Source organism: Triturus cristatus, chromosome 7 (genome assembly GCF_964204655.1).
Source record: "Triturus cristatus chromosome 7, aTriCri1.1, whole genome shotgun sequence".
In the NCBI taxonomy this organism is placed as follows: domain Eukaryota; kingdom Metazoa; phylum Chordata; class Amphibia; order Caudata; family Salamandridae; genus Triturus; species Triturus cristatus.
In genome coordinates this window covers 797,752,881-797,776,240 of record NC_140590.1, presented here as the reverse complement: position 1 = coordinate 797,776,240, position 23,360 = coordinate 797,752,881, and positions in this window count along the sequence as shown.

The window sequence follows — 23,360 nt, the reverse complement described above, 5'->3', positions numbered from 1 at the left end:
AGTCAACTGATCTGGGTATAATCCATCACCGTTCTTTAGCCCACTCTGCCACCCCAGTTCAGACATGGCCATATGCAAATCAGTCTGACCCTGTGCCTCATGGGAACAGTCCAGCCCGAACTGCAAGCCATGTCTTCCCTGGACCAGAAACAAGCTTCCTAAGACCGGTTTCTGGCATTTCAGCCGTCTTCAGCCAGACTTGCTTGAATCCAGTGGCAAAGTAAGCAAGGGACTCACGTCTGAGCATACCCTGCCAATTTATGGTGAACAAAGCAAAAACCAAAGGAAATGATGGACGGAGTGATGAACATTGCAAGCACTCACCCCCAGTCAACTGATCTGGGTTTAATCCATCACTTTTCTTTAGCCCACTCTGCCACTCCAGTTCAGACATGGCCATATGCAAATCAGTCTGACCCTGTGCCTCATAGGAACAGTCCAGCCCAAACTGCCAAGCCATGTCTTCCCTGGACCGGAAACAAGCTTCCTAAGACCGGTTTCTGGCATTTCAGCCATCTTCAGCCAGGCTTGCTTGAATCCAGTGGCAAAGTGAGCAAGGGACTCACGTCTGAGCATACCCTGCCAACTTATGGTGAACAAAGCAAAAACCAAAGGAAATGATGGACGGAGTGTTGAACATTGCAAGCACTCACCCCCAGTCAACTGATCTGGGTTTAATCCATCACCGTTCTTTAGCCCACTCTGCCACCCCAGTTCAGACATGGCCATATGCAAATCAGTCTGACCCTGTGCTTCATGGGAACAGTCCAGCCCGAACTGCCAAGCCATGTCTTCCCTGGACCGGAAACAAGCTTCCTAGGACCGGTTTCTGGCATTTCAGCCGTCTTCAGCCAGGCTTGCTTGAATCTAGTGGCAAAGTGAGCAAGGGACTCAAGTCTGAGCATACCCTGCCAACTTATGGCGAACAAAGCAAAAACCAAAGGAAATGATGGACGGAGTGTTGAACATTGCAAGCACTCACCCCCAGTCAACTGATCTGGGTATAATCCGTCACCGTTCTTTAGCCCACTCTGCCACCCCAGTTCAGACATGGCCATATGCAAATCAGTCTGACCCTGTGCCTCATGGGAACAGTCCAGCCTGAACTGCCAAGCCATGTCTTCCCTGGACCGGAAACAAGCTTCCTATGACCGGTTTCTGGCATTTCAGCCGTCTTCAGCCAGGCTTGCTTGAATCCAGTGGCAAAGTGAGCAAGGGACTCACGTCTGAGCATACCCTGCCAACTTATGGCGAACAAAGCAAAAACCAAAGGAAATGATGGACGGAGTGTTGAACATTGCAAACACTCACCCCAGTCAACTAATCTGGGTATAATCCGTCACCGTTCTTCAGCCCACTCTGCCACCCCAGTTCAGACATGGCCATATGCAAATCAGTCTGACCCTGTGCCTCATGGGAACAGTCCAGCCCGAACTGCCAAGCCATGTCTTCCCTGGACCGGAAACAAGCTTTCTAGGACCGGTTTCTGGCATTTCAGCCGTCTTCAGCCAGGCTTGCTTGAATCCAGTGGCAAAGTGAGCAAGGGACTCACGTCTGAGCATACCCTGCCAACTTATGGCGAACAAAGCAAAAACCAAAGGAAATGATGGACGGAGTGTTGAACATTGCAAGCACTCACCCCCAGTCAACTGATCTGGGTATAATCCGTCACCGTTCTTTAGCCCACTCTGCCACCCCAGTTCAGACATGGCCATATGCAAGTCAGTCTGACCCTGTGCCTCATGGGAACAGTCTAGCCCGAACTGCCAAGCCATGTTTTCCCTGGACCGGAAACAAGCTTCCTAGGACCGGTTTCTGGCATTTCAGCCGTCTTCAGCCAAGCTTGCTTGAATCCAGTGGCAACGTGAGCAAGTGACTCACGTCGGAGCATACCCTGCCAACTTATGGTGAACAAAGCAAAAACCAAAGGAAATGATGGACGGAGTGTTGAACATTGCAAGCACTAACCCCCTGTCAACTGATCTGGGTTTAATCCATCACCGTTCTTTAGCCCATTCTGCCACCCCAGTTCAGACATGGCCATATGCAAATCAGTCAGACCCTGTGCCTCATGGGAACAGTCCAGCCCGAACTGCCAAGCCATGTCTTCCCTGGACCGGAAACAAGCTTCCTAGGACCGGTTTCTGGCATTTCAGCCATCTTCAGCCAGGCTTGCTTGAATCCAGTGGCAAAGTGAGCAAGGGACTCACTTCTGAGCATACCCTGCCAACTTATGGCGAACAAAGCAAAAACCAAAGGAAATGATGGACGGAGTGTTGAACATTGCAAGCACTCACCCCCAGTCAACTGATCTGGGTTTAATCCATCACCGTTCTTTAACCCACTCTGCCACCCCAGTTCAGACATGGCCATATGCAAATCAGTCTGACCCTGTGCCTCATGGGAACAGTCCAGCCCGAACTGCCAAGCCATGTCTTCCCTGGACCGGAAACAAGCTGCCTAGGACCGGTTTCTGGCATTTCAGCCGTCTTCAGCCAGGCTTGCTTGAATCCAGTGGCAAAGGGAGCAAGGGACTCACGTCTGAGCATACCCTGCCAACTTATGGCGAACAAAGCAAAAACCAAAGGAAATGATGGAAGGAGTGTTGAACATTGCAAGCACTCACCCCCAGTCAACTGATCTGGGTATAATCCATCACCGTTCTTTAGCCCACTCTGCCACCCCAGTTCAGACATGGCCCAATTCAAATCAGTCTGACCCTGTGCCTCATGGGAACAGTCCAGCCCGAACTGCCAAGCCATGTCTTCCCTGGACCGGAAACAAGCTTTCTAAGACCGGTTTCTGGCATTTGAGCCGTCTTCAGCCAGGCTTTCTTGAATCCAGTGGCAAAGGGAGCAAGGGACTCACGTCTGAGCATACCCTGCCAACTTATGGCGAACAAAGCAAAAACCAAAGGAAATGATGGACGGAGTGTTGAACATTGCAAGCACTCACCCCCAGTCAACTGATCTGGGTATAATCCATCACCGTTCTTTAGCCCACTCTGCCACCCCAGTTCAGACATGGCCATATGCAAATCAGTCTAACCCTGGGCCTCATGGGAACAGTCCAGCCCGAACTGCCAAGCCATGTCTTCCCTGGGCCGGAAACATGACATGTGTTGTAATGTCATGCGTTGTAACGCTTGCGTTGTATATGCTGTTTCACAAATTAAATGTGTATCAAACAATACATAATTTAAATACATTAATCTAGTTTATAAATATTATTTTTTAAACAAATTACCCTCCCACACGTTTAGTTAATTTTTAGTAAACTTACTGAAAGTTATGTATTGAATTAGTTAATAATAAATAAAGGGAAAAAAAAATCTATTATTGTTTATTTTTATCACATAGATAAATAGATATAGAGATAGATAGATAGATAGATAGATAGATAGATAGATAGATAGATAGATAGATAGATAGATAGATAGATAGATAGATAGATAGATAGATAGATAGATAGATAGATAGATAGATAGATAGATAGACAGATAGCAACAAATTACCATAAGATATTGACTATTTCTTACTGCTACTGAACTCATTAATTAATTCAGTTTTGCACTCCAGATAGCTATGTATTGGAAATGTGCCTTTTCTGCAGGATCAACCCAGATTTATGCCTTCTTTAGCAGAACCCATTTATTTTTTGTTGCTAACCAGTGGTAAATTGCTTGTGTTCATCCTTTCAAACATAGAAAAGTTGGTGTAGCCTTAATTGGCACATTTAATTTACTTGTAAGTCCCTAGTATAAGGTATTATATATACCTATGGTCTGGGAATTAATTGGTAAAAGTGGGCTGACCACTCTTTGTGCCATGCACTAAAGTAGCACTGTAAAACATGTCGACAGGCATGCGCTTGCAGCCTATGTGTGCTATTTAAACTGCCATTTCTACCTGGAAAAATTAACCTTTTGACAGGCCGAAACCTTTCTTATTACTACTCATAAGTCGCCACTAAGGTGGGCCCTATATGCCCATAGGGCAGGATGTCTGGTATGTACATGAAGTAGGACATGTCTATTTAATGTTTTACGTGTCCTGGCAGTGAAAAACCTGCAAAGTCATTTTTTTGCTGTGGCAAGGCTGGCCTCCAATAGACTAACACTGGTTTACCTTTTTAGATGTAATTATTGATAAATTATTTTCGGTAACACCTAGAAAAATACATCTTCTACTTATTTTATTGGTAATTTTAAATCTTCTTTAATAGTGAAGTTGCATTTCGAATTATTATTTTGGAAATGCCACTTTGAGAAAGTTTGCATTTCCCTACCTAACGTTTCTGGGGCCTTTCCATGAGTGACAATCTGCCTTGGGCTGTTGATGACTCCCCCCGCCTCACTGGAAAATATATTTTGGAGCCAGATAATGGGCAAAGGGACTGGGTGTAGAGGGGAGTAGCAGGATGGCTGGCTGGAAAGGAGCTATGCCTGACACTGATTAAATTTCAAAAGACCTGCCTCAGCACACACAAAGAGACTTGATACCAGGCCTGCCACTTCCTTTTGTTTCACCAGCCAAGCTGGACCCAACCCCGGGGAAGAGGGAGAGGAGAACTGACCAGAATTCGTTTTGATGGCAGACAAAGGATTATCCCCTTCCACAGGCTGACACGGGCATAAAAGTGGCATCTTCAGAACCTGAAATCAGGAAACTCCTGAATTTTTGATGACTCGTAAGGACTGCTCTGCTGTGTGAAGCCTGAAGACAAAATGGAACAGCTTCCCTTGAACTCAGAATAGACTCCAAAGATCGGCTGGCTGACCTCCTGTGTGAACTACAGGGACACAACAAGTTTTTCAGTGGCCTGTCCTGCTTTCTAGCTGAACAGACCTAAAAGGACCTGACTTGGTCCCCTCTAATGGCCTCTGTGGGAGTGAAGTCTGACCCCTAGTGCTGCCCTCAAGGTCCTGGACCCTTGGCTAGAGTCAGAGTGCACTTCTCCCTGTCTAACAGAAGGTTTCACCAGACTCAACGGAGACCAAAGCAGAGCTTCTCGGAGTTGTGCAGCTCATTACAGAAAGGCTTTATCGGATCCGACGCCAAGCAATGCAGAGCCACACCCTGCAGTTACAGACCGAAAGATTCTCCAGACTTGAGGCAGAGTGCCTTATGGCCACAGAGCTCCTCAACAAAAGCTTCACTGGATCTGACCCGAGCAATGCAGAGCCAGGCCACGCAGCTCCTGACTGAAAGCCTCACCGAATCAAATGCAAAGTGCTATAGAGTGATGGAGAGCCGCGCTGCAAAGTCCTCACTTCAAAGTCAGAAGGCAAAATGCACAGTGTAAACCTGGTCCTGCATCTGGCCCATGCTCCATTGTGTTTGGCGAAAACCTGTGACGTTATCCTAGCCTGCTGCGACCAGATACCTGCAGTTGTTGCTTCATGCCTCTTAGCCCTCTTTTTACCCATAAATGTAATAATTCATATCTCTGGTTTTACTTATTGGATTTTTGTTGTTTTGGTGTAAATTTATTTAGTAAAATGTTCTTTATTTTTGAAAATTGGTTTGGGATTTTTCTTGTGTTGTGTTTACACATTGCCTCTATATTGAGCCTGGCTGCTTTTTTCCCAAGCTATCACAGGGTTATTTATTGATGTTTGTGGTTCACCTTGACAAGGATTGTTGTTATTTCTTGAAGTGGATTCTCTCACCCTTCATCAAATTGCTCAATGTGTTACAATATGTAATAACAATGTCAAACTAATGTATTCAGCAATAGCACTAGAAGGCCATGTGTGATGCTTAACTTGTTCCAGGGCTGGGCTGGGGTATATTTAAGCTTGTTTTGGCACTTTTAGTGCTGTGGTAAATTTTAAAAGTGTACTGCTTGAATTGCAATTGTTTTACTCTTGTCCCTCTCAAACGTCCCCTTAATTTTCCCTTTACTCCACCCATTTCTGAGTAATTATTCCACATTTTCTTACCATTGACCCTAGTCCTTTCCCGATTTACTTCAAAGTAGTATACTTACATGTGCCCAGATCTCAGCCAGCTTGGTGGTGATCGCAGCACAGAAAACACAGGAGAGGCGGAGGCAGGGGTCTCCTGCCCCATGGGTGTGCATTACATGTTGTAATTACTGTACTGCTACTTTCTGTGCTCCAAAACACCGTTTTTTTTTATCTGTGCCCTGTATGTGTTCACCATTCCAAGTAAAGAGATGTTGGCACTTGAATGACAGCCTGGTGCTGAAAAACGACAAACTTTTATTTAGATCTTTTTTACTACTGTTCTAGAAAATAGGATCCTTCAGTTTAAAAAAAAAGATGTTGCTAAACACTCAGCAGGCACTCACATGCTGTACTGTACTGCTACTTTCTGTGCTCCAAAACACCGTTTTTTTTTTATCTGTGCCCTGTATGTGTTCACCATTCCAAGTAAAGAGATGTTGGCACTTGAATGACAGCCTGGTGCTGAAAAACGACAAACTTTTATTTAGATCTTTTTTACTACTGTTCTAGAAAATAGGATCCTTCAGTTTAAAAAAAAAGATGTTGCTAAACACTCAGCAGGCACTCACATGATGCTAACTTTTATACAGCGCACCTGGACCTCATCGGTATTAAGTAACAAGCATTTACAATGCAATGGTCTCGGCATTGGTAAAGTTAGAGCTATTGGCATTGCTCATGACATCATTTTTGCTTATGTTTTTTGTTTTTAAAACATTTAAAGAATCGGCATTGTCATGAGCAATGCCAATAGCTCTAACTTTAACAATGCCGAGACCGTTGCATTGTAAATGCTTGTTAAATCTCGGATCGAGCAATGAGAGGTAAGGGGGTGTCAACCAATGCACCCCACAATGCGTAGACAGGGAGGCATGGTTATAAGGCGGGAGACGCATGAAACGGGCAGTTATATCATCAGATGTGCGATACAACAAAAACGATAGAAATTGAGGGAAAATGATGGCCACAACAAATTCATTTCATAAATGTTGGACAGTGAATACAATGTTTGGCAAGCGATTAAAATCCCGTAGCACCCCTCAGCTCGGGTCACTAAGCAGCATGCCTTTGAATGCAAGCATGAGTTGGTATTTGGGGAGAACCTGGCTCGAGAGTAACCGAGTGTCTTTGAGCTATAGATGACTTATTTGTACAATATAAAGTGATTTCGCCAGCAGGCAGTGCAAGTACAACAATTAAGTAGTGAAGAACAATACAGCCCTTCATTTTAGCAAGCAGCACTACTTCCGCTGGGTGCAGCCCTGCAGAGAAACATCACGGTTCTGCACCATACACGTACGGGAGCGCACTGACTTGCATAGTCAGATTTTCAAAAATGTTTACATTTGTGCTGAGCAAAAACACACGCATTTATTTCAACAAGTCCAAAAAGTCAATTCCCTAGTAGGCTATTGCAGACGTATGCACGTTCAAAGAAGCATGCACTGTCTTAAGTGATGCAAATACATGCAGGTTGCCTACATTTTAAAGAAAAGTATAATGGCACAAGTCAGAGAATGTTATCCAACCCATACAAGCTCTAAACATTCTGAAATATGTATGCACTGCGTCAAACGTTTCAGCAGTTGGCCTATTTGTTTTACCAGAAGTATCTCGGCCCCCAAAGCATTTAAGGTACCTTGCTAATATCGTTATTTGTCTCGCAAACTAATACAATTACGCAGCTTGCATTTATTGGCCTGGGTTTAAATCTCAATTGTTGCAAGCCCCTAAAAACTGCGGCTTTGCAATTATTTAGCAAATCACACATCGACTGAATACTTAGAAGTTACAAAGGACTTGGACAAGGGAGATTGTTTTCATGCACAACCAAATACCAAAATACAGCAAGCTGCGCCCCAGATATAAACCGAAGCATATATGGGCTCAATCACATATTTTGCGTTTACAGTCACCTTACCTCCGCCTGCTCCTCTCTGCTGAGACATCTTCCCTTGGCCCGCGCGCACTGGGGGAAGGGCGCACAAAGCCCCGGGAGCCACTGGTGGGGGAGCGAGAGGGGTGCAGGCGGCAGCCGCCACCCCCGGCTTGTTGCAACTGCACTTTTTCCGGCCGGCGGCTGGAACTGGGCGCGTGGGCTAGTGACGTCCGGATGCACGGCTCTTTGCACAGCCCGGAGAGCCTGGTGCCCAAAGCGGAGGAGGAGTTGCAGAGCTGCGGTGGCTACATGATGGGCCGGGGCTGTCGGCTCAACGTTCCAAACTTGGAAGCAGGGGGGGAAGGCGGGGTGAGGACGAGGGGAAGGCGCACGCGCAATGTCCTCTCCAGCACCTTAGCCTTTTGGGCTATGTAGTGTAAAGGTTAGCGGCCATGTTTAGAGTTTAGATCCGTCAGTAAACTTTGAACGGTAGCTCTCAAGGAGCAGGCTGCCACATCAAAGAGCTGCGGCAGGACCCTGTATTGTTTACAAAATCTGCAAAATTGTGAAAAGTCCTCGACACTGAACAATCCTTGTAAACTGACACTTTCGATGACCTGCGCTCCCTCGTCTGCTGACATGAGCTGCTCGCGTTCTCTTCTCCCTAGGCAATACGCTCAAGGAAAACATCCACTCACACGCTTCACTTGGCAACGGGCCCCATGAAAACATGCACGCATCTCAGCAACTCGCTTCTCCTGATAAAGGCATATCCAGTTTCACACGCTGAGGCCCGCAGTAACTCAAAGCAGTAAAAGAAAAAAAAAGTGCTTTCAGCGCTAATCGTGGTGCCGTATCAATTCCGTATGTCTAATTTCACTCACCGACAGTTAAATGTGCAATTAAATAGTTCATGCAGGATTTCAATAACAGTGGCTGCCTGTCAGCATTCTCCAAAGTAAAAGAAGGCAGAGCAAAAGGCACACCACTGCCTGTCTCCGAGGTCAAGAAGAAATGCCTCGGAGAAAGGCAGTGGCATTTTCGGATTCGGGGGCGTGTTTGTCTTTTCTCTCCTCCAGCCATTGGCTGGAGGAGAAAATGAGACTTTCTTTAAAAAACACGCCCCCGATCCGAAAAGGACGGGGCCTGATCTGAGTGACGGGACCTCTTCTCCAATGGCTGGCCAGCATTCAAGAGGCCAGCCAATGGAGAACAGGGGAGAAGAGGGGCGGGTTCAAGCCCCTCTTCTCCAAGTCATTAAATCTCGCGAGCGAGACTGCGCAAGCGCAGCCTTCGCTAGCCGAGACCTAAAAATGAGCACAAGAACAAATTAACAGGGAGATCCAAGCCAGGTCAAGGCCCGGCATGTATGATCTATTAGACATGGAGCAATATTATTGTCTATTAAATCAAGCACAAGAGGTTTTCTACAGCACACCAACGTAACTCAGATATTTCAAAATGCTTTCATATGTGACAATGAAGAAAAAGGGACTCCGTGAAATAAATTGTTTGCCTAGTATGGCAGCCAGGACTGATCCCAGTTTTTCTGTTTTCTCAATGCTCAATTCAGCCATTACATTATTATTTGCTGTTTTACTTCAAAGGTTAATGGTTTGTCTTTTCAATCATAGCCCTAGCGAGTAGCGAGTGGCTGCAGGCAGAAGCCATATGAAAGCTCAACTCATTTTGGGTTCGAGGGTACATGAGGACCAACCTCGAGATGAGCCAGAGACAGGCATCTGGCTCGAACCTGGGTCGAGCCTTCAGTGGCTTACCCACCCGTGGTATTGAAGCACTTTACAGTGCAATATTGAAAAATAACAGGGTACATTCAGATGCTGCAGGTGGAAAAAATGTTATAGTCAAGAACAAATGTATTCAACATTAAAGACAAAGAGAACGAAGATGGAATTCCTCATATGTGCAATACCATTAGAGTAGGTGTTGTCTAAAGACGGGAGCCTTAAGATAGTGATGGGTGCTGGAGCTAGAGTTCTGAGGTTCCGAGGAAGAGTTGGGACGGCGCATTGCCATGATCTCCCCCACAGTGCTTATTGAAACACCCTTCAAACATAATGCATTGTAACAAGTTCTAGGGCTTCTTGAGCTGCAAATGTGGAAGTAGTGTTTTGATGTAGTCTGCTGTCTCAGCGTGGGACCAAGACTATCTTGGTACCATTCAGTAATGGCATAGCCAGCTAAAACACACAATGACATGCTACTCCCTGTCACATTCGATCCATCCATTTTAAATTTCCATTAGATATCATATTTTTGCATTAATGTGTTTTAAAGAAATTAATTATTGTTTTTGAGCAATAGTTATTTTAAAACAACTTTGACAAGTAGCAAAATGTTTCTATGTATTTCCACAAAGCTTGTGCTCCATCAGTCATTCTAAGAACATTCATGACAATTCGATGACTGCCTTTGACGAGCGAGTGTAGTGTAACAGGTATTTTCATAGAGCAAAAGTAGGCCCCAGCTATGTACATGATGCGTGTGGGAGAGGGAGTCAGGTGTGGTGAGATCTGGCATGGAGAAGACATACGTATCAACCAAAGAGAGTTGTGTTAGAGGCCATTCATCTTTGGAACCGGAGTCAATGTGTCACCTTCAGTCTGGGGGAGATATGTGTGCAGGCGTTCGGCAGCACGGAAGACAGGCTTCAGGGTGGCCAAGGTGGTGGCCCGTAGGGTGTGTCTTGCCCTCAATGACGTGGGACATGATTTAGAGGGTAGATGGGATTCTGGCAAGACAATGTCAGGCTGAAAACAGACTGTCCATGACTCTCTCTTTATCACTGTGTAGTCATGGTGTACAAAAACAGGAAGCAATGAGGGTCATAGGACCATTATCTCCTCCATTGTCCCGAGATACTGATTTTATACTGTGCCCATCCACCCCACTGATAAAAGAATACATGGGTGTGGATGAGACATTTTTATTATACTTAGCTTCCCCTGGTCACCTTAATTTTGAAAGAGCTCCCTGGAACACAGTCGAGCCCATCCTGGCTTTTAGGGGCCAGGATGAACCCGATGATGAAGCATGCCACTACTAGAGTGGGTGAAGGCTATACATAAAAGTAAAAGACTCCTTTTCCTTTGTTCGCAAAGGTGGTGTATATACATGTGAGGAGCACTCTAGTTATGTTTAGGCAGAGGGATAGCCTGATTGTCTTTTTTTCACGTTCCGAGAGAACTTATCCCTGTCTTTATCTAAAAAAGGTCTCCCCTCCCCCTTGATAGGCAGGTCCTTGTCACAGGGCCTCCTGTACCGTTGTTTGAAGGTACAAAAACTTCACCACTGACACAGTGCTGTGACAGTAAATAATGCAATGCTGGCCCTATTTTAATCATGTTATGAAGTTTTTTTCAAAGAAAACACGCCCTTCATTCCAGTACTATGTATTGCACTTTACAAGATATCATACAAAAATAATGGGGTCCACCTTCAGTCCTATAATGCCAAAATATGAGCACCGTCCTGGCCTGCTGATAAGTGGGCAGCATCCCATGGAAAGGTCCTGTTTGACCTATATGGAGAATAATAATTCATAAGAGAACCTACATCTATTTTGTCAGTGCTTTGCTCTCTGAACGACAGTTTGTTTTAATTCCAGGGGGCAGAATATTGCTAACAGGACCACTGACCATATGTGTGAGTCAAAGGTGAGGGTTTCTCTTTTAGCACAGGCTGCTCAAAAGTCAAATATATGAAGAAAGGTGGGGATTCATTCTTATGCTTGAAGGGCCCGATTCCCAGAACTAACTTAAGACAAAATCCTAAACTTACTACTTTTGGTATTCACAGAAGTTAGGATTTTGTCTTAAGTTTGTCTTAAGACAAACTTAAGACAGACTTAAAACAGACAAGACAGACTTAAGACAAACTTAAGACAGACTTAAGACTGACTTAAGACAAACTTGAGACATACTTAAGACAGACTTAAGTTAGGATTTTGTCTTAAGTTTGTCTTATGTCTGTCTTAAGTCTGTCTTACGTTTGTCTTAAGTTTGTCTTAAGTCTGTCTTAGGTCTGTCTTAAGTCTGTCTTGAGTCTGTCTTAAGACAAAATCCTAACTTCTGTGAATACCAAAAGTAGTAAGTTTAGGATTTTGTCTTAAGTTAGTTCTGTGAATCGGCCCCGAAGTTTTTTGCCTGAACACATATGGAATAGGCTTGGATGCTGACGAAATTCACATTATTTCTGCATTTTGCATTACATGAAATTCGTAACAATTATGTAAGTTATGAAGTACAACTTTTGAGCAATTTGTTGCTTATGGGAATCGTTTTCATGCAGAAAATGTCTTACAGAGGTCGATTTTGTTTTTAAACCAGTCCCCCGCAGTGCTCTTGAGATTATTTTTACACAAAGTTCATACTCACTTGAAAAAAGTCTCACAAAATTCCCACAAGCCACATTTAGCTCTAAAAGTGTAATTTAACTAACGATTTGAGGAATTTTACAAAATTTCATTCAAAAATTTAACAATTTCATGCACTCACAATTATAAGATCCTCTGTTTTGACACCATTGATTTTTCTCTAACTGAGATTCATCCACAGGGGTACACCATCTAGCCCTCCAATCCGATTGGAGAAACCCCTATCAGGGCATTTGACGCACAGATATATCTGCGCTTCATCAGCATAAGAATTGACCTGCAGCCCTCCAGCCATAATGATGGACAAAAAGGGCTTTATAAAGTTGTTAAACATCAGCATTTCACTTCCATTGAGGCTAACAAATATGCACCAAGCCGAACTCTTTGTTTTTATTGGCTTAGAAAAGATTGAAATCTTCTTGTTGCCTCATTCAACACAGAACCCTCAGATATAAGCCTTGAGATCAGGATGTCGAAGTGGACTGTGTTGACTACTGCTGACAGATTCAAAAACACAAGCAGGCCATGCCCGCTTCACCCCCAGCAGCTCACGTCATCATGATCAGACATCACTACTAGCATGCATCTGTCCCATGATGAGGTCTAGATACTGACTGTAAGTTACCTTCTCCAAAACTGCATAAAGCCGCGGGCGTCCTGCAGTGCGACGAGATATGTACAATGTTTGCATCTAGTGAAGGTTTTTTCAATCGATGGCATCAGTGCCAGCTGCTTCAGCTGTGTGCCTGCTCTTAGAGATGGGTTACCCTTTCTTGCTGCACAAGCTGCAATAACAGGCACAGTTTGGCAGGCCACTAATCCTGGCAAATAGTTCTAGCTAAGGCAGATTGGTTTTAATGCTTTAGAAGACACTCAATAACGATGTGTTGGAGATGGCTAACAGTAATAGACTGTTAAGCATCTCCAACATGGATCCATTGTATTCCTTTGAGAAGCGCGCATTAGCTGTGTAAGGAGTAATTTACAGATTCACATTATAAAAAGGATTATCATAGGAACCATCATTCATTCAAACAAAGTTTTTGAACTTTCACTGATTGACATTGGTGGTGTTTGCTTAGAGCTCGGCCCCAGGATGTCAGTCTTCTGAGTGCTAATGCACATTCTGTACCAAAGATGCAGCACATGTGAGGTTCACAAGTAGCTGGAAAGCATCATGAGGTTTAGTGTGTAGGCATTGCACAGTATGTCATGCGCACTGCAGTTGTTTACCTACTGTAAATTCGAGCGTTAACATGTGAAGTGAATGCACGAAAATACGTTTGGGGTTCCCTGTGCTGTATTAAACTGGAAGAATAAAGGAAATGACTCCACAAGCCATCTCAGATGAGCTCTCAAAGTCTCATACTTTATAAGGCTTATGCAGGCCTGATTGAGGAGATACAAACTGCTTGACTCCAGACTTCACATACCACAAACACCGGGGAAGCTGGGGACAGCAAAACACCTCTTTGTTTCAGCTTCACTATGTAAGATTTGGTCTTGAATACGGACCCCACCTGTGCTTCCTCAGCCCCGCCCACTCAGGATATCCTCAATGGATGAGAAGATATGTCAGGAGGCAGTCATGAATAATTAAAAAGTGTGGCTTTCTGCCACCCATAGGGTCTCCCTCTATAGAAGGGGTTTAGAGAGAGCATATTCATAGAATGCCACAAGCCCACAGCAGAGACCCTAGTCTTGCACCAGAGCAGGGAGGAATACTGCAGTGGAACGAACCACAGGCCCACTGGAATGTGCACTGTGTCATTTTGAGTGAAATAGGCCACTATAGAGAACACAGTGCCACAGTGGGGCAGGGAGGACATGTGGGAGTGTGGGGTAGGAGAAGACGTTATGCCTTCTGCAGACTAGACAATGCCATATTGAAGTTGCCAAGGAGAGTAGAGATAATAATGTAGGGGAAGTACGCCATCTTGGACAGGGCTAAGGTTAATATTCCAACGGGCGAACCTATTAGTGGATTATACCCCAAAAATCCACAATACACTCAAGATCTGTAGCTTTCGGTATACGTTTGTCCTAGATGGTGTATGAATCCAATGCTGTATTCAAATTAGAATGAATATTGAAGTCTGTGAGTCATCATAATCTTGTACAATACTGATCCTTAATGATATCCAAATTCTAACTACTATGGTTGGCAAGATATGGCACATAGTTACCAGCCAACGTGTGTTTCACTCGATACGGCGCGTAGGCCTGGGGACTTTTCAAGGTGAAAAGATACCTATTAGTAGAGGCCTTTGAACCCGGTCTGAGACAGTAAGAGAAATGGAGGCAGCTGGACCAGGTTAAGCAATCTCCAAAGTCAGAGAGAGCATGTGGCTAGATGCTGTCTTGATCGGAGCTAGGGTACGCAGTGTCAGTTCCTGCTGTTGTCTTCAAAAAGGAGCACAAGATCAATAAATTATTGCACAAGAATATGATGACTAATGTACTTCAATATTCCTTCTAATTCGAATTCAACATTGGATTTATACAATATCGAGGACTAATCTTTACTGAAAGTTTCCCATTCTGAAGTTGGAAGAGCCTCCAAGAGGTCAGAACTTGAGATAACTTCAGACCCACTCAGAGCAAAGTGAGAACTTTGCAGAGGGGGACTTGTTGCATCAGACGGTGACAAGGTTCACTGGGAAGCGATGACCAAAGCAAAACAACAGAGAATGCAATGCACACTGACAAGAGAAGCCACCAGGAAGGAAAGACTAGAGGGTGCTTCCTGCCTGATTCTAAGAGCACCATGCCACACTAGAGCAAGTAAACTCATCTTCACAGATCCAGTGTTTATCCTTGGCTTCAGTCAACAACTCCAAACGATCCTTAGATAGAGTAGTGAGACAATTTGCACGCACAGGCTCATAGTTTTCCACTACATATAACATTTTAGCCATCCTATCTTCATAGTCTGAGGTATTAAAAATGGCCACTCCTCCACCCTTGTCTGCAGGTTTTATCGTTAGATTACGATCTTCTTTTAGTGATGTGATAGCGTATCTTTCCTCTTTGCTAATATTATGTGGAATGGATCTAGAAGTACCAGTGAAAACTTTCTGGATACCACTTTCCACAGCCTTCTCAAACACCTCCAGATTATTTCCTACCATAGCTAGTGAGGGGGTAAATGAGGATTTCTGGTTAAGGCCAGACATATTTATGGACTCATGAGTGGGCCGACCCTCAAAGAACGTTTTAAGCCGAACCTTCCTGAAGGATTGCGGATCATATATTCCTCAGGAAGATTTTAAGGTACCTCCGTTTAGATGCCATAGTGTTTATTAGGCATTGAAAGTATGTGGATGTGAGAATGACTGGTATCTCGTGTGAATATGGAAATCTGTTTTTTCACCAGGATGTGAATAATGTCCATAAACCTAGAAACAGTGGGTTAATTGTTTTTTAATTATTTCTATGTTTTGTGTTTTATGATTTAGTGCAGAGCAGACCAGACCAGGATTTGAATTTTGGGAGTTATTGTCTTTTTCCTGAAGAAGGTGGTGGTTGAAAAATAGTACCCATCGAAACTCATAGATGCTCTGATAATAAAGCCCTCCCTAGATCTCTGGGGACAACTGTTATATGAGACAAATGATAAGAGAACAAGTTATCTCTATATATAACAATTGATTTGTGTCAGATTGGTGTGGTGCTTTCATGACTAGAAATAACTTTCTTGCTTGTTCTCCCATACTGTGTTGTTGGATTTTTTGCTCAATTATTGTGTTCTAGTCATTCTGTGTTTTGCACATGTGGACAAATGTATTGATATGTGTATGATTTTTTAATTGTCTTTTTTAAACTGCAGAATCTATTCTGTTTGTATATGTATATGTGATTTGACGTTTTTTTAGTATATGAAAAATAAATATGTATTGTTCAATTGACCCATATTGAATTTCTGGGATTTGTGGGATTAACGTTGTTTATGTTTTGGTGATAAAGGATTCCCATGGGTGTGAATGTGATGGAATTGTAGTTACCCAAACGGGACTATTTTTGTGACTCTGGTCTATTTGGCACCCTACTCCCTTGGTGTAATAGGGCCCCTCTCTTTTTCTTGAGATATCCTGTCATTACAAACAAATGCAAGCGTTGTTGAGCTTCTTCAACTAAATAAAGTTTGTGCACCTGGAACACACTAAGTTAGGGGACCCACATCTGTGAATTCCTGTGACACTTGGGGCAATGAAAAAAAGAAATATCAATTAATGGAAAGGCTTGGATTGGCTTAACACTGATAATTACTCTGGACCGCATTCCATCTCAGCATATTTTTGCTCAATGTGCCACTACAGACAAGTAACAATCATATGCAAATATTTGCCCAATTCAATAGGGACATTCCAGCCTTGACTCCCAGGGCACATCCCTCTGAAAGATAGCACAAAAAACTCAAGACATGTTCCCACTTATTAGGTCTCATCAGTGAGATGCAGATTGAATCCCTATGGCACGATGAGTGATAAACTAATATCTGTTTTTGTGTGGTCACTAAAAGGGGGAGACTCCTGATCTGAAAGCAGGGGTTCTTTGTATTGGGCATTTCGGTAGCTTCAAGCCACCGATGGTCATAAAATACAATCAAAGTTTTTAGACAAACTTTGTTGATACCACCTTGTATTCTTACCTTCATCACTTCAGCTGGCTGCCTTTGTTAAAAAAGGGTGCTGTCAATAGAACCCCCTGTTGTTTCAGGTAGACGCTAAAACCGTTCCTCTCTTCCTGTTTATGCTGTCACGTGTAGCTGTGTTCAGAATACTGTCTGAATCCTCGTGTGAAAACTCCCTTTAAAAATGAAAAACACTGCAAAATGAGTCACCGGCTGCGCAGCTTCCTCTAGGCCTCCCTGGCTCTGCACTCGCTTCCAGGATGTGAGGGTTTCCGCAGAGCAGGCCAGGGATGTTAGGTAGCTTAGAAGGTTAGGTTAAAGCTTGTGAGGGCCACACTGCGTGAGAGGCCTGCAGGGAAGTCACAGGGACAACATCTGTGGAGGGGAGAAGAAAGAAGGTGCAGTGTGGCACATGGGAGAGAGCTAAGATTGAGGACAGTGATGCTGCACGTGCGTGGGAAGGCCTGAGAGGGGGCAGTGTCATGGTGGGCATGGGTAAATGTTTGAACCGGAATTCCCTAGTTGGCCGAGGGAGGTACCTTAGGCCAAGTAGGGACCCTCGCTTCCACGTCAGGGAAAGGAAGGACACTTTCTCAGATAACCCCTGCTCACCCCCTTGGCAGCTTGGCACGAGCAGCCAGGCTTATATTCAAGGCAAATGTCTAAAGGATTTGCAACCGCGCTCCCAGTGACCCAATGATGACACCACAAAAGGACTCCACACGAGTTTCATATAAAAACAAGTAAAGGTTTATATAAAAAGATATACGATGAGACCACACAATAATAATTCAACATGTACGTATTTGTAATTTACCTCCTGGATGGTTATTAGGCCAGCCAGCTCTTGTAAGTTCTGGCGGTATTAATGAGCAATTCTACATGATCCTATGCAGTCCTAATGCAAGGCTATGCAGTTCGTAATGCAAGAATCAGGCACTTTGCAATGTAAAAATAATGCAGTTCGTTATGCAAACTAATGCAACGTGTAATACAACAATCAGGCAGTTCGTTATGCAGAAATAATTCAATGCGTAATGCAACAATCAGGTAGTTCGTTCTGCAACCTACTGCAATGCGCATTGCAACAATCAGGTAGTTCGTTCTGCAACCTACTGCAATGCGTATTACAACAATCAGGCAGTTCATTATGCAGAAATAATGCAATGCGTAATGCAACAATCAGGTAGTTCATTCTGCAACCTACCACAATGTATAATACAACAATCAGGCAGTTCGTTATGCAGAAATAATGCAATGCATAATGCAACAATCAGGTAATTCATTCTGCAAACTAATGCAATGGGTAATACACTCCAGCACCGATCACGGTGCTTCAGACGGTCTCTCTGCCCCTCGTACTGACTCACGGTCAGTTTCTGTCAACATAGGCCCCCAAAAAGGATCTGGTGTAAACCACAGTGCAGCTCCACGCTCCGGCCCCGGTACTGCCACTCCTTGGCACTTATGGGCCGCGATACAAGCTGGAACAGAGGCTCGCGCTACAAGAAGGGGAGAGGCTGAGAGTGTCTCTCTCCGAGCCCGCACCCCGCCCCCGTGCCGACACGCGTTACCTGGTGGGGTGCGACCTCGCTCTCCTCTCTGCCTCTCGCGACTTGAGCCATCGATGCGACTTGGTTGATTCCGGGCCGATGACGATAGCAAAGATCTTAGGCTGCAACAGGACACACGTACACAGCGTCGCTGAGACTCCCTTGAGCTTCGGGTGTGCACGGTCACAGGGCAATCCTCACGAAGGTCTCAGGCTGCACGAAGCACATACACACATCATCGCTAAGACTCACTTGAGTTCCGGGTGCACACGATCACAGGGCAATCCTCACAAAGGTTTCAGGCTGCACACAGCACAGGCACACAGCGTCGCTGAGACTCACTTGGACTCCTGGTGCCCCCGATCACAGGGCAATTCTTCCAAGGGTCTCAGGCTGCAAAAAACACACGCACACAGCGCCGCTGTGACACTCTTGAACTTCTGGTGTGCACGGTCACCGGGCAATCCTCACGAAGGTCTCTGGCTGCATGAAACACATGCACACAGCGTCGCTGAGACTCACTTGGACTCCAGGTGCACACGATCACATGACAATCCTCATGAAGGGCTCAGGCTGCGAAAAGCACACACACACAGCGTTGCTGAGACTCGCTTGGACTCCATGTGCCCATGATCACAGGGCACGGCTTACGAAGGTCTCAGGCTGCACAAAGCACACGTACACAGCGTCGCTGAGACACTTCTACTTCCGGAAATGTTTGTGTTCCTGAGTTTCCACAACAGGGAGCCAGCTCACCTCGGGCCCTTGGGGCTAAGTTACTTCAGGACACAGCACAACAAAGTCCTTTCAAGCCGGGGGACACAGCACACAGCAAAGTCCCTTTAGCCTCTTCCTTGGTTAAAGCAGCAAACTGCAGGCCAGCCCCAGAACACACAGCAAGGGTCAGTCCTTTCCTTCAGTCTATTCAGAGGTAGTCTTGACCATGAAGTAGTTTTAGTCCTTTACAGTCTTGAACAGTCCAATTCATGGTCAGTCTTGCTCAGTTTTATTCCAAAGTCCAGGGGTTTCAGCTCTCATAGTTATACCCCTAAATGTCTTTGAAGTCTTTGTATTCGGGGGGCACTGACCCCTGTCTAAAATAGTTCTGGGTGTCTCCCTGCCAGTGACACCTTATTCCTTTGATAGTGGGGGTCTGGATCCTTAATCACTCAGCAGGGGATGGAGCCATTGTTTTATGGCTGCAGCCCAGGCCTCGTCACCTCCAGGGGCTACTCCTCCCCCCTACACTCCAGATGCAGGTCCGCCTGTTGCTGTATCACTTTTAGATCCAGACAGTCATTTCACAACCAGGCAGAGACACACAGAAATGTTAGAGGACAAAAACCCAGCCACTTCTAAAAGAGTGGTTTCTAAACACACAATGCAAAAACCACCTTCAAAAAAACATGTGTTATTGAACTGTGAGTTCAGGCATACTAACCTTCACCTCTTCATCTTAAGCCTTTGGGAAGATAGGCTGGAAACATATTAAAGAGCCTCCCGATGCTGCCAACAGTGAAAAACGAAATGGAGAGTATTTCACTGTCAGGACATGGTACACACCTCAGTACATGTCCTACCTTTCACATACACTGCACCCTGCCCAAGGGGTACCTTGGACCTACCACAGTGGTGTCTGATGTGCATAGAAAAGGTAGGGTAAGGCCTGGCAATTGGGTGCACTTTCCAGGACAACATGGCAAGTTAACAAACTACTCGCAGGCACTGAAGTGGCAGAACTGAGTTTCCTCTTTAAGGCTACTTGTGTGGGTACACAATTAGTGCTGCAGGCCCACTAGTAGCATTTGCATTACCAGCCCTGGAACACATAGTGCACTTTGCTAGGGACATTACTAGTAAGGCAAACATACCAATCATGGACAAACAATTACAATTACACTTTACACAGGGAGTACTTGCACTTTGACACTGATCAGCAGTGGCAAAGTGCCCAAAGCATCTAAGTTGTCAACACCATGTCAGAAAAAGGGTGTAGGGAGAAAGCAGAAAGTTTAAGAAACTTTAGCCAATAAGGACCAAGTCCAACAGTAAACTCTGTGTAGACAGAATAAAATTAAGAAAAGCCTCAGAAGGTTCCTACAAACTAAGTAAGGAGTATAGGGCAACACCTGTGTGGTGACAGCTCAAGGAGAGTCAGTGCAGCACGTTAGGGGCCACTAAGGTGGTGTTAAACTACACAGCTAGTTTTGAGGGGGCAAGAAAACGCAGGGAGTCAGGTGAGGGGTCAATGAGTGGAAGTAGGCGGATACAAACAATGTGAGACTTAGACGAGGAAGCTGGGGCATCTCTAACCCCATTGTCAGAACCCTGTTCAGTGGGCAATTGGCCAAGCGGCAGCTACTGGGCTTGAAGACATTTGCTCCTGAGGTCCTGGGCCCAACCTAATATGGATTCCCAGCAACAGAGCCAGATACCCCTTCAGCATTTGACTCTCAGTGGCAGCACGGGTCTAGCAGTCCAAGACTTTTCAGGGATGGTAGACACATGGGGTGAACACAGGCTCACAAGTCAAAGTACACTGAATAGCAGCAATAAATAATTGCCCAGTCAAATATTTGTTTTACGAAAAAATGATTTTTTATATGCCAACACAAAGTAAACTATGGCATTCACAAACAATATACATAGTCCCCCGGGGTCAGGGCTTTAGTGTTTCAATAGGTGGTCCCTGAGTCATATTCACCTCTTGCTAGTGGTAGTGGTTATTCCCCTTTCACTAGAAGCAACATTCCGGTTTAGTCCCACTATTCATTTGAGTCTCTGGAGTTCCACTCTACTTCCAATTAAAGTTAAAAGTATTCCACGCAGAAGCGCTATAAGGCAGGCAAGTTCCCCAGGGGCATTCTAGCCCGTCACTCTGTCTTACCTGCACAAGCGGGACCTGCATGGCCATGGTGTCTCTGAGAGCACCACCCCGCTCGCAGGTGCAGAGAATGCAGCAACTTTCTCCCTTCAGTATTGCACATGCAGCTCTGCAGGGGTAGCGGTCAGGTGTAGCCAGGTGTACTCGACGCTCATCCCGATACAAGTCCATTTCTTTTGATCCTCCTCATAGGTTTGGGGGCTGGAAGGAATTTGGCACTCCTTTTACAGATCATCAGTCAAGGCCCACAGGCTTTATCGTCATGATAACCAGTGATTATTTTTGTTTAAAAAAAAAAGTGCTGGGGCTCTTGTCAGGTGGCAGCTTTCACCAGCCCATCTCTCCTGTAAGCGCCACCTAAAACAGAACTCCCGTGCCTACCAAAAACTGTGTCCGTGCTCCAATGCTTTTGGGACGAGTTCGACCAGTAAGCACTGATGTTCATGATTAAGTGCCGGTGTTGAGCACCGGAAACCACTGGCTAAAATTAAGCACTGACAACCGCTTCCTCCTGACAACGCTCTCCTAGCCTTTTCGCCCGGGCCCGACCTGGCATATGGGGTTACCGACTTCAATTCGCACATGGGCCACAGCCTTATCAGCACAGCAGTAATCTTCACAGTGGCCCCACTTGGCAGACAGGGCCACCAGCTTCCCTCAGCACACGGACATTGAATTGTCTCATGTTCCTTTTGGGTCAGGTTGCTACAGTTCTGTCCAGAGGAAGACCCTGTAAAATAATGTTTAAGGGTAAAAACGTCAACTTTCATATCTTAACCAAATTTGCATTGATTGCTGGACTTTGACAAACCTATTCAATATATTCATTTCTCTAAAGGCTTTCACCCCGGAACGCATGTCCTGTTGATTAAGATACTCTTTTGTTTTTTGCACTGGATGTTTTGGAGCACATTACTCCCTTATTTTCCCTGCGTCATCACATGTGGCACCTTTCCACATATTGGAATTGTCATCTTATTCATGCAATGTATGGAACGATTGCATTGAAGTATTCTTTAAAATCATTTGTTGTCATAACAGGTTTAGATTGTGATAATCCCTGCCAATGTATTAAATGGTGTCTAAATGATTACTTTTGAACATTGTTGCATTTTTGGCCTTTGTTCCCCTAGTTCCATTGGAATGCAGGGTGCCCCCTTTTTAGGTCTCGCCTGACCCAGCGCATGCGCTGGTCTGGTGAGACTTATTGAGAGGGCTCCAAAAAGTGCTACCAGGCCAGCCTAGAGCTACAGTGCATGTGCGCGGGCGCGCCCGCCGCGTTTTACCGCAATTACTTTCACTTTCGCGGCCGCACGGCCGCTTGGCATAGCCAATAGGTCTCGCTTTTGGGACCTTATAAGTATTTAGTTATGCAACTGTTGCATGGCTAAACACGTATAAGGTCCCAAAGGTGAGACTTATTGGCTATGCCAATGCTTGTTTCTTCTAACTCCTGGCAGAGGCAGTATCCTTTCACAACTATGATGGAAGCACTTTGGGCACCCCTCCAGGTCCGAGAAAAGTAAAACCACAATCCTTGAGATAGGTCTAGGTCATGTCACACATGCATGATCCGTATTCACTTATAGGAACAAAAATCAGCACCAGGGATCCAGACAGCAGTGCAGTTGGGGAACTCGGGGCAGGGGTCCACGTCCATCACCATGAAAGGGACTTTTCTGATCCCAACAAGGATGAATGGATGGAGAGAACAGATGGAGTGTGGGATAGATGGACGAATAGATGGATGAAAAAGGAAGGAAAAGGACAAAGCTGGATGGAGGGAAGGATGGATAAAAAGATGGAGACGTGGATGGCAAAGTAAGAAGAATGAAAGGATTGAAAAAAGTACACATGATCTAAAGAAGGAAGACAATCCAAATGAGAAAAAAACTGAAAAAGGATGAGGGAAAGAAGAAAAAAAGGAAGCGAATTTTAGAATTATCTTAAGGAAAGCAAACTCCAGAACAGCTGCGGTGTTTGCTTGCCTCGACCACTCATTCAGAGCTATTTGGGGCATGGGTTAAAGTAGGTGCATTTTATG